We start from the raw sequence: 11,796 nt of genomic DNA, 5'->3' as shown, positions 1-11,796 counted from the left end.
GTCTTGCCTTCACAAACATAAGCATCAGTGTTATAACCAATACCAGGCAGATTTGACTTCCTATGAAACAACCTTCTGTGTGTGTTTTTCTCAGATAGGGTTTTGCTGTGTAATTCAGTGTGACCTTGAACTAATCATCTCCTCACCTCAGCATCCTAAATGTTTCTATTACAGATGTGTGTGATGGTGCTCAGATGAAGTGGTTTCTCTACAGTATAATCGATATGAAATCCAACTTCAGTGTAAAACAGACAGAAAGAGAAAGATATATAAATATATTATACACATATATCTACATATGTGAAGAGAAAGAATAATAATCATAGCACCTAAAAACCTAATTCATGGGAATTAAGAGTAAAAGAATAAGAGTCAAGGTAAAACATCCAATTTATTATGTGACCCATTGTTCTTTTCACATATTCCTACATATTTACTTCTAGGTTACCTTTTTGTTTAGAGATACTAGGGTTTCAATTTGCGTTATTGTACTTGCTAAGCAGATACTCTACTGCTTGAGTCATGTCCCCAGCCCTTTTTTTGTAATTGTTCAAGAAGAGCCTTTCTTTATGCCTAGGCTATCCAAGATGAGGTTTTGTCTATTCTTCTTGCATAGCTGAGGTGACAGGCATATGCCACCATGCCCATTGTGAGAAGGGGTTCTTGTCAACTTTTCCTCGGGCTACTCTTGGAGTGAGTTTCTCAGTATCTCAAGATCCTGAATTGTTGGGAGCCAGAGTGGAATCAAACTGTACCTTGATTTGCATCAGACAATGGCTTTATTGTCTTATTGTTTTCTGGCCTTATTCTGTTTAAATGACCTGAGATTTACCATATGAATGTAACACCTGGAAGTTCCCTGGGTCTCAAGGAGGGAAGAAGCTGGAGTGAAAAAAAAAATGCGGCAGTCTTTACCTGGACTGCGGACATCCCGGACCTGGTGTGTCTGTGTCTCTTCTATTTCTTCCTAGTCCTTGCCCCCTATTTCAGGAACCCCAATCTGCGAACCCTGGTTTGCTGCCGGTTGGCCCCGGCACTGAATAGCTAGGATTACAGTCAGGAGCCAGCATGCCCAGTTTAGATTACATACGAAGAATAGATGATTGGCTGTGATTCTTCCAATCAGAAGCTTGGAATCACACATCTAAGAAAATAAAGTCTGAGCTGGAAAGAGACTGATCTTCCCAATAAACTCAGACCTACTGGAATCTAGGACTCATACTATAAGATGTAGCAACTTCCAGGTATGGTTCTTCAGGTTATTTATAACATTAACAAATGATGCTACCAATATGTGTCTCCCATAGGCTGATTTTTAGAGGTATTTTTTAAAGAGATGATAACATGGGCTTAGACTCTTGGACTGAAATCTGTTGCAATTCTATCGGCCGCTTCTTTCCTATGTCTGAAATGTTGTAGGTGTCAAAGAACATGATACAATGCAGTTCTAAATGCAGAATCAACTGCAAGGCAGCCAGTTGCTGGCTAGCCTTTCTTCATGTGGATTACTTTACTAGGTTCTGTATTTTAAGGGAAGTTTTTTGTTTTGTTTTGTGTTTTAGGTTTCTAAATCTCCATTTCTTTATGATAAAATGGAGATACCGTGTCCCTCCCTCCATATCCTTGGAAGAGGTAGATGATGAAGAAACAAATCTATCAGTCAGCGTCTTTTAAGAAAAAAAAATCTAAGAGGAACAGACACTATTTGAGATGGCTCACACAGAGGAGCTTCATGATAGATGTTGATGGCAACAACATAAGAAGTGTTGGGTGAGTCTAAGGAGGGGATGAGCCCAACGAGAGGAGTTCATGGCAAGAATGCCGCTCCTTATAGCCTCCGCCTTGAAGACTTTGAATACATGTCTCCATGTTGATGCTTTGATTCAGGAATCACACTTTGGGAGCCACTGCTCTGTGTCATGTAGAAATGGTTGTTTCGGAACCACCAGATCAATCAATTGGTGTAATTTCTGTAATGGGTCACCATTCTTTATTTCAGAATGCTGAAATAAAGTCATCGCACACTCTACTTGGGAACATGGGAAATTGTCAAAGCCCTGAAGGAAAGCACAAGTGAGTCATGGTGAAATATGAGTACATATGTGTATCTTTCTCAACATGTACTGGTTCTTTATTAACTTCTACAAAGTATAAGCCTGGGCTTCAAATTCTGTACATTAAAGATTTCAGTCATATTTCTCATGCCCTAATTGCTTGGGCTACTTACATGTCTGAGAAGAGTTTTTGTGCCCAAAGAGGGAGAATACCTTGATTAATCGCATTATATAAATTTCCTTCTCTTTATAGATATAAAAGTATGATTTCATGATTCAGAGTGAGTAATTTTGTGATTTGATGGGAAATCTTATCTCTCTGACTCAGAGTTGCTCAAATCTGTGTTCAGGAAGACTCTAATGAGGTAAAAACGTATCTTCTGTACTATATCTAAAGTATGTTCTATTCTGATCAGATGAGATCAAATGGATACTAATCTTCACTTGTACATCATGTGGAATGAAATATCAAAGATGCATGACAAATTTGAAAAGCATCTTTATAAAAAGATCAATTTTTTTAAATCTAAAGACACTATTTTCCGTTTCCATTTATGAGTCAAACTTTTTATAAAATCTCTTTTCTTCAATCACAAATATTAAGTGCCTACTTATATCTGGTGCAGTTCTAAGTGCATATACTATATCATTAAGTGATACTGGCAGAACTCCCTGTACTTTATGTTTTTGCAGTACTTTGAGCAAAAAATGGAGGGAGGGAAGGAAAGAGGGAAGGAAGGATGGAGAGAAAAATGGAGGGAAGGAGGTAGAAACAGAGAGAGAGAATATACAATGCAGCATAAGGAAATGATGCTATATAATTGAGAACTATAAGAATAAGTAATGGAGTAAGATGTGGGAAAATAAATTTAGAAGTATTAAATACTAAATTTTATCTATACAATGAGGGTAGGTCAAAGGATAAATCTTAAAAGAAATTTACAAATACTGAACCAAATAAAAATGAAGATACTAATTTTCAAAACTAAATGCAGTTTTGAGGGATACAATCAAAGTAGTATATAGAGACACTCAAAACATTGTTTAACAATCTATATAATAAACTTATATATGTATATATATAAATATGAAGTAAGGGATGACCTAAAGTCAACCACGAAAGATTTTCCCTATAGAATTAGAGAATGAATAATAGTTTAAAGGAGTAGAATTAAGGAAATGAAAATGAGAGCAGAAATCAATGAAATGAAAATGAGACACAATGGAGGAAAATCAACCAAGAAACTAGTTCTTTAAAAAAAAACACAGCAATTAAAAAATGATAAAGCTCTATGCCGGCTAAGAAAAGGAAGAGCATTCTTTTGACAAAGGGACCCTCATTACCTACCTCAGTCAAGCCCAAAAGATTAAGAGTGGAATCCTGTAAACCAAGATGTTATAACCACAAATATACGTTGTAGGCCCAAGTCTGTGAAAGATTCAAATTACCAAAACAAACATAAAGAGGACTAGCTCCTATGAATAGTTCTATCTATTTGAAAAAAAAAAGTTGGAATCAATTATCCTCCCTACAAAAACAAAAGTGCAACCGTGTGTGGGTTAACAAGTCTTCCATATACTTGAGAAAGAAAGGACACTGACTCAGCAAATGGAAGCCACAAGACTGTGTCCTAACTTGTTCTGTAAGTCTGACACTATCCCAACAATCTGATGAATTAGTGACTCTCCTTGTCCATCCTCCAGGAAGATTTGTAATTTGAAAATAAAGCTGTGATCTCTGCTACTGTGACTCCCAATCTCAGAATGCATTTTCGACCTCCTCACTCACATGAGATGGCTGATCTTGGACCTAACGTCCAGGAAAAACGACAGGACAGAGCTGACATAAATAACTTCTTGAGTGTTCACTTGTTAAAGAGCTTGGAAAGACTGTTGTATCCTTTTTATTATTTAAACTGGTACTAGAAAGGTGATGTGCATAAACTGCAGTTACATAAAGAGTACGTTTCTTTTTAGACAGTGTCACCCCTTCTCTCATTCTCTGTTTTTCCCTCCTGTCCCCATCCATAAGCTGTATTCGTTCATTTCCCACGTAACATCTAGAAAGTACTCGTTCTTCTGGTGTTCATAACAGCATCAGCAATATCTAGACTTCATCTTAACCAATCTAAACATGAGCATTAGCATAACACTGGCTGTGTGTGACCTTTAGTCCTTTGTAAACCCACCCTTCTCCTAGCCATGCGTGAATGGATGTTCTTCCAGCTTCCTGTGTGTGGTCTGACATGCCTCCTGTTCTATCCCTCCTTCCCTGTTTTTCCCTCCATTGTCCTAGTCTTCTTGCCATCTCCAACTCCACCCACCACCATCACCCAGCTGGGTGGTTGTCTCCATATCAAACATGCAGATATCTGGATTCCATATAATGGACAGAATTTTCTATTTTTCATCTAGGAGATTTTTTTGTTTCTATAATAATTCAGACAGCATTGGTATTGTCTGGATTGGCTCTGGGGACAGTCGAATGATCTGTAAAGAATAAAACAGACATGTGGGTGAGGGATTCCAGTGGGTTTAAAGAAACTTCACTCTTTATTTCTAAGCCTGAGCTCCTCAGTTCAAGTTTTATTGAGATAAAAAACAAATCCCACACGGAAAAGTCTGTACCTGTGTACTAATGCACCTTATATTTAGAAATATAACCTTTGAGGGGGTGAGGTCAAAGAACAGTTGGAGAATTGTTTCTCCTCTGTAATAATATGCTAAGAACTTCCACCCAAGACAGGGGTAGGAGGATAAACTTCCTCTTTGAAAGTCATTAGCCCTATCCTTGGAAAAAGCAGAAACTTGAACCAAGTAAGGCATTACAACAGAATTCTATGCCTTTTGATAAGCAGAGGAGACAACTGCTTTTGGACATCAGCATTAGAAGGACATCACAGAAGAAAGGAAGAGGAGATGGACAGAGTCCTTCACAAGGACAGGAGTCCTCTGGGGAACTCAGCCCTGGGTTCTGGCACCATTTGTTAGGAAAGATCAAGCCGACAAAAGGAAAGAAAGAAGAAAGAGACTTCAACTGAACAGATCCAACTTTAAGCATTGCTGCAGAAGGGTGCCAAGCAACACTGAGGAGGGTGGGAGGTAGAAGGAGCTCAGAGGGAGGGGAGGGAGGTCCAAGGCCTAAGTATAGCAAAGTGAGGAAGCTTTTAGATTTTGAAATCCCACACAGTTTCACCAAAGGTGCTGTGCACTTTTAAAAAGAACTGGAGGCCAAGTTTCTCCAAGAACTGGCCTCGAGGGTATGGGGGCATTGGCTGATGGGAACAGTGCAGATTCCCATCAGGTTTCATTGTTAACATCACATACACATACACAAAAAGATCACAAAGGAAGTCCAAGAATTTGACATTTATATGTAAAATAATAAGAATAGTGGAAAAGTTCCACTTCAAGTTAGATTTATGGTAATTCACGTGTATCGTGTGCTGATTGAAGATGGCTACCAAGTCCCTCAACTACACAGGTCTCTCCTTTTTACCTCTTAAACTGTGTTAAGAGTATCGTGATGTTGGTAATTGTACAAACATTTTGTTGCACTGTATCTCTAGAAGTTTCTGAAATGGCATGACCAAAACTCTATGCCCCTTGAATGTGAAAGCTTTCTTGGCCCCTCCTCCACATCCTTTGGTGGCCGGTATCTTACTCTGTATTTCTATGAGTTAAGTTACCTTAGGATATTCTTTATAAATGAATACAGATCTCCTTGTAATTTTCTATCAGAAGAATCACTATTAATGCTTACCCATTATGCTATGGTTTTTATCTCTGCAGTAAACAGCATTTCATTTAAAATTTGCGGGGTTCTATTCTTCCAGATTGCCCTTTGGGTGATACACAAACTGAGAAGCTTATGGCCTATTTTAACTAGATTCCTGCTTTGCCATCCCTCCTTCTACCCCCAGTTTATTAGCTGCCTTGGGCTTTAATTAACACAAGCAGAATGGAAACTCATGATTAGTCATTTTAATGTTTGTCCCTACCATTGCTCTGATTGCATTACTACAGAAAAATAACAAAGTAACATTTTAATATTTATTCATTACAATTTTGAAATGCCATGCCAGTATCAGTATTTTGTTTGGTCACACTACTCGGAATTTAATTAGCATTAACATTTGTGAACAACTTCACCAATAACAAAATTTAATAGCCGTATTTTAAGTGCATATTCAGAATTCATACTACTTTAAAAAAATCAATGAAAAGAAAACATAAATTGATTTTAAACTAAACATTGTATGTATATATATATCCCTACACATTTTACTTTAGTAAACATCTTATATGATATATGACATAATACATATAATTATATACATATTTTTCTGGTTTCACTATAGGATCATAAAGTGAATAGAGTAAATTATTATTGAGAACCAGCACATTAAAACATATAACGTGAGGATAATTTAAAACTAGTGAGTATTTTAACTTGAAACTTTATTTCAAGTAATTTTAAAATGTAATCTTAAAAGATAAAATGTAAGTTTTATCTATATATCTATCTTTGTAAGTAGAAATTGAGGAGATAGTGTTGTGCTAAGTATTTTTCTCACATCTTTGAATGTCCTCCACTTCCTCCTCTTCTTCTCCCTCCCTCCCTTCCTTCCTTCCCTCCTTCCTTTCTTCTTTCCTTCCTTCCTTCCCATCTTCCTCTTCCTCTTTCTCACTTTCTCTCTGTCCTTTTTTGGGGGGTCACAAATGAAAATGTCTGTGTTTTGGGGTCTTATCTGCTTCTATTTGGGGGCCTTCTGATCTTCTAGGGAATTCATCTCAACAATTCTCCATCCCTCTTCCCCAATTTCTATCAGCTCCAATTTCTTTCTCTGCATTTCCAAACACAGTCATTCCTTAGGACCTACCCCCCATAGAATACCACACTGCAGATGCTCAAACCTTTTACATTAAATGGCATAGCATTTTGTTTAGAATCTGCATTACGTCTTCCCACATAACTCTGTTATCTATAGTTGCAATAGGTAATATACTATAAAAACTATATAGTGCTATACCATATTGTTTTTGGAGTATATGAGAGTTTTAGAGTATATGTCTGTTTGTGTTCAGTACAGATGCAATCTCTCTCCCGCCCTCCCTTCCTTTCTTCCTTCCTCCTTCTTGCTTCCCTGCCTGCTTGCCTTTCTCTCTTTCAGTTTTGCAACACTACAGTCTGAACTCAGAGCCTCATACTTGCTAGGCAGGCACTCTCCACTTGACCCACACCCTATTTTTAGAATGAGATCTTTAGGGTAAGGCCTTGGGCTGACCTGCGCGTTGACCTTCCCACTTTGCCTTAACCCTGACCACGAAGATGAGGGACTCCAGTGGGCTTTACAGAGAGATCACCCAAAATCTCAACTCTGCAGTGCAATTTAATGAGATTTAAAAAAAAAACACACGTAAACATATGGACAAGTCTGTGACCTAAAGTACCACGTGTTCAGAAATATAAAGGAAAATATTATGAATAGTATTTTATTTATTCTCCATTTTAGTTGGCAGGCTCTTGTATAATATTTCTCATTGAATATTATTTTATAATGTATCAAGAAAACAACATATATACTCAACAACATTTAGATTTTTTAAAAATAAATACAAAATATAAAACCTTAGGGCGCTGTTTTATATGAAAGCCTCGTTTTCAAATGTCTTCCCTGTTAAAAGCAGAATTTGATCTGTGTGGCAATTCTGGCATCACAGACCATGTAACATAAGTAATTTGGGCATGAACGGATTAAAAATCACATTCCTCTAACCCTGTTTGCTGTTGTTGTTGTTGTTGTTGATGATGTTGAGGTGCCAGGTCTTGTCTCTCTGCAGACGCACTGGAGCATAACTGCAGGATAAAAGGAAAGCTAAATCAAAGAGACAGCTGTGATTAGATAATGCCGCTAACAAGCCCATCAATTCTAATGAGATTGGGCTTTGGAATGAAAGCAGGGCAGGGGAGAGTTAATTAAGCAGAGTGTGGATAGAGGATTATTTATTTCTACTCCAAGAATAAGATGTTCTTTGGAAATTTCTTCTTTCTGAGCATCAGCCAAAACTCTCCTCACTTGTGCTTGCTTTTATCATTGTCTATAGAAAACAATATTCACAATGCCAGTTAGACAGTTAATTATTTGGATGCCTGGCTCCTCTGAGTAGCAGGTGCATAGCCAGAGCTCAGAGTTGATATAAAATAAAGAGATGGGACCCTTTGATCACTATGACAGCTGGACATAGGGACAGGTATCTGCCATGACACCAAGGCAAATTGATGGTCAGCCAGCAAACTGCAATAGACAAGAAATACCAATTTACAGTTGGATTGCACTTATTGCAATTTCCTGCAGGCATGTTAAAAATAAGAATGTGAAGATATCTGCTCACATGTTGTTGAGACACCTGTAAACACTTCACACACTAAAAACAGCAACAACTGCTTCCCCCCTCTCTTTTTTCTCTCTCTCTATTTCTTGTCAGTCAGTCATGGGCTTAAACTCTGGGCATAAGTTCTGTCCCTGAGCTGTTCAGCTCTGGGCTAGCACCCTAGCACTTGAGCTTGTTTTCTGGTGATTAATTTGGAGATAAGTGTATCATGGACTTTTTGTGCCTGGGCTAGTTATGAGCCATAATCCTCAGATCTCAGCCCCCTGAGTAGCTAGGATTACAGGCGTGAGCCACCAGTGCCTGGTTCTTTTTTTAATTACTGAAATAAATATGTGCATGGTACTAAATATTCACACTTAATTTACTGATGAATATTCTGATGAAATAAATGTAATAGTATCTTAATATGAGACCTATATTCTCAAATTGTATGTTAATGAAGGTAATTTGTTTATCTATAGAAATGCTAAAAATAGTTTCCATTATGATAGGAATTGATAGACCTAGACTATCTTTAAATACATAAGTAATGTGAGGCACGAGATAGTATTAACTGCTCAGGTTTGTTTTAATGTATCTTAAGTATAGAAAACAAATGGAAAGTATATTCACATTTAATACACAGCTTTAGAAGGAAATACACCCATTTACATAGCACAATATCCTAGGATGCTCCTTTATCGTCTTTTAGTTACTTCCTCACAGGTGACTACTGATCTAATTTCTATCACCAAATCTAATTTGTGATCAGTTTTTGAACATTCAATCAGTGGATTCATAGAAAAGGCACTCATAGGTGCCCCTGTGGGTCTGGCCTGGCTTCTTTTCTTCAGTGTGTCATAAAGACTTAATCATGTTTTCACAATAACTATTAGACACAGATAACAGTTGCTCAGTTAGCTTGTGAAATGTACAAGGAGGGTACTTACCAAGTTCATTCATGGACATTTCATCTCTTTGGGGTATGTCAAACAGAAAGCTGCTGTGAACATTGTGCTACATGCTGCCCTTGCAAATATAAGCATTTATCTTGGACATAAATCTAGAAGTAGAATTACTAACTAAATATTATGTGTATTGTTGCTAAAGTTTTGTTATTTTGGCCCCTTCTGAATGCCCATTAGTAAAAGTATGGCTTCTAACATGGTGTCATTGACCTTTAAGAGGGAAGAGCTGGTCAGATGCTCATGCCTGTTATCCTAGCTACTGAGGAAGTCTGAGGCTGAGATTTGAGGATCCTGATTCAAAGCCAGCCTGAGCAAGAAAGTCCTTGAGAGTCTTATCTCCAATTAAACACTTTAAAATGCCAGAAGTGGAGCTGTGGCCCAAATGGTAGAGCACAATCCTTGAGCACAAAAGCTCAGGAATAGCAACAAAACTCTGAGTTCAAGCCTCAGCCCCAGCACCAATACACACACAGACACAGACACACAGACACACACACACACACACACACACAGACACACACACACACACACATGCGCATACACACACACACACACACAATTGAGACCTGGTAGGGAGTCATCACATCACTACGGGGTTACGTACCATCACAAGGGACCAATGGGTTTCTGGTCTCTTTTTCTTCTTTTATTTCCTGACCACGAGGTCAGAAGATTTGCTTTTCCACGACTGGATGCTTCATCACAGGAACCAGAGCAATGGCGTCAATATAGCCATTACAATAGCTCAAATCCTAGGTACATAAGGCCATATAGGATGAGGCCAAATTAATGGACCTCCAGGACATGGAAACAAGAGCTTAATTATGGTGACTGTTATTTTTAATATGTTTTTCTCTCTTCTCTTGTGTTGCCCTTTGGTTAATCGCATTTTGTTACAGTATCCCACTCTGTTACCTGGTATATTATATAGATGTTTACCTTTTTATTTGAAATAGGAGGGGAAAAATGAGGGTAGGGGTGGGGGGAGGGAAATGGCGACAAAAACATAAGAAGTAATGCACCCTCTATCTGGTGAATATAACTGTAACCCCTCTATACATTGAAATAAAAAATAGCATGGACTGAAAATTGTGATCCCAAATAAAAGTTTTTCTCTTTATAAGTTTGTCATTTCAAATATTCATTATAGTAACCAAAAAGTGACTGACACAACTTTCAAATGATTTTCCAAAGTAATCCTGTAGGTCTGACTTCCTACCAACTCTACAGTTTCTTCCTAGTTTTTCAGCATCCTACCAGGTCTTGTAGTTGTCAGATTTTCATTATAACAATCTGGTAAATGTATAATATTATCCTGGCATGTTTAAGTTATATTTCCTTGTTGACATAAAATGTTGAGCCTCTTTTATTTCTTTGATGTGTGTTAGCTATTTGGTATACTCTAGTGATAAGTTCTGACTCAAGTCTTCTTCCATGGATTAATTAGATTGTCCTGTCTTTCTCTTAGGCTTAATTACAAAATCTGGCTAGTAGATATAACGCATTATAAATTTCTCCTTCCATGTATATTGCCTTTTGTTCTCTGTATGATTAATTATTAAAATTGGAATTCTTAATCTTAATGAAAGATAAACTAATGTTTGTTGCTTCTGGTTTTATGTTTATTTAATTTTTTGTTTAATTTACCTTTCACCTAGAAGGCATGAAGGTCTTCTCTATTTTAAGAATCACAATGCTTTTGATTTCTAATCTTCCTGGTCAGGATAGTTGTGGATGGATAACACAAGGGAGGAATCAGTGTTCTTTATCTTTTCTCACAGGATACCCTGTTGATCCTATGCTATACATAGATGAGATCATCTCTTGCAGAAATATTTTTTATCTGGTGACCAAATTGGTGTGTTTGCTTCTGGATCACCTCCCAATGCCTATTCATATCCCTGTTTCATATCTTTTAATACAACTAAAAACCTGAAGTCCTCAGAACAAGGTTTGAAACCAACCCAGAGAGACAAATATGAGAGATTTTTGTCTTCAATTAGTTAGCAAAAGCTGAAACTGGAGTCTTGGGCCAAATATCAACACAGAAGGAGGAGGAGGAGGAGGAGGCAGGGGGAGGATGAAAGAGAAGAAAAAAGAAGAAAGGAAGGAGACTAAACAGCTTGTACCATAAATCCTCCAGGTTTGTTCTTTAAGGTTACCTTATCTTGTCTGTCCTCAATTCTTTGCTTTTGAATATAAAATTTAAAATCAAATTTATTTTCTTTGGAAACCTTTTTTGTCTTTGAAAACCTATCTTAATTGTAGCTAGGATTGTATTAATCTCATTCATCAATATAAGACACATTACAACTTTTTCTATGCCCACAATAAATTATTTCATGTGTTCAGGTCTTCTACTCAGAAATGTTATCAAACCTTTGAGGGTGTTGTATGGA

The sequence above is a fragment of the Megascapheus bottae genome, chromosome 10 (assembly GCF_031878675.1).
Source record: "Megascapheus bottae isolate mThoBot1 chromosome 10, mThoBot2.hap1, whole genome shotgun sequence".
In the NCBI taxonomy this organism is placed as follows: Eukaryota; Metazoa; Chordata; class Mammalia; order Rodentia; family Geomyidae; genus Megascapheus; species Megascapheus bottae.
Note: the sequence above shows the minus strand (reverse complement) of the source record.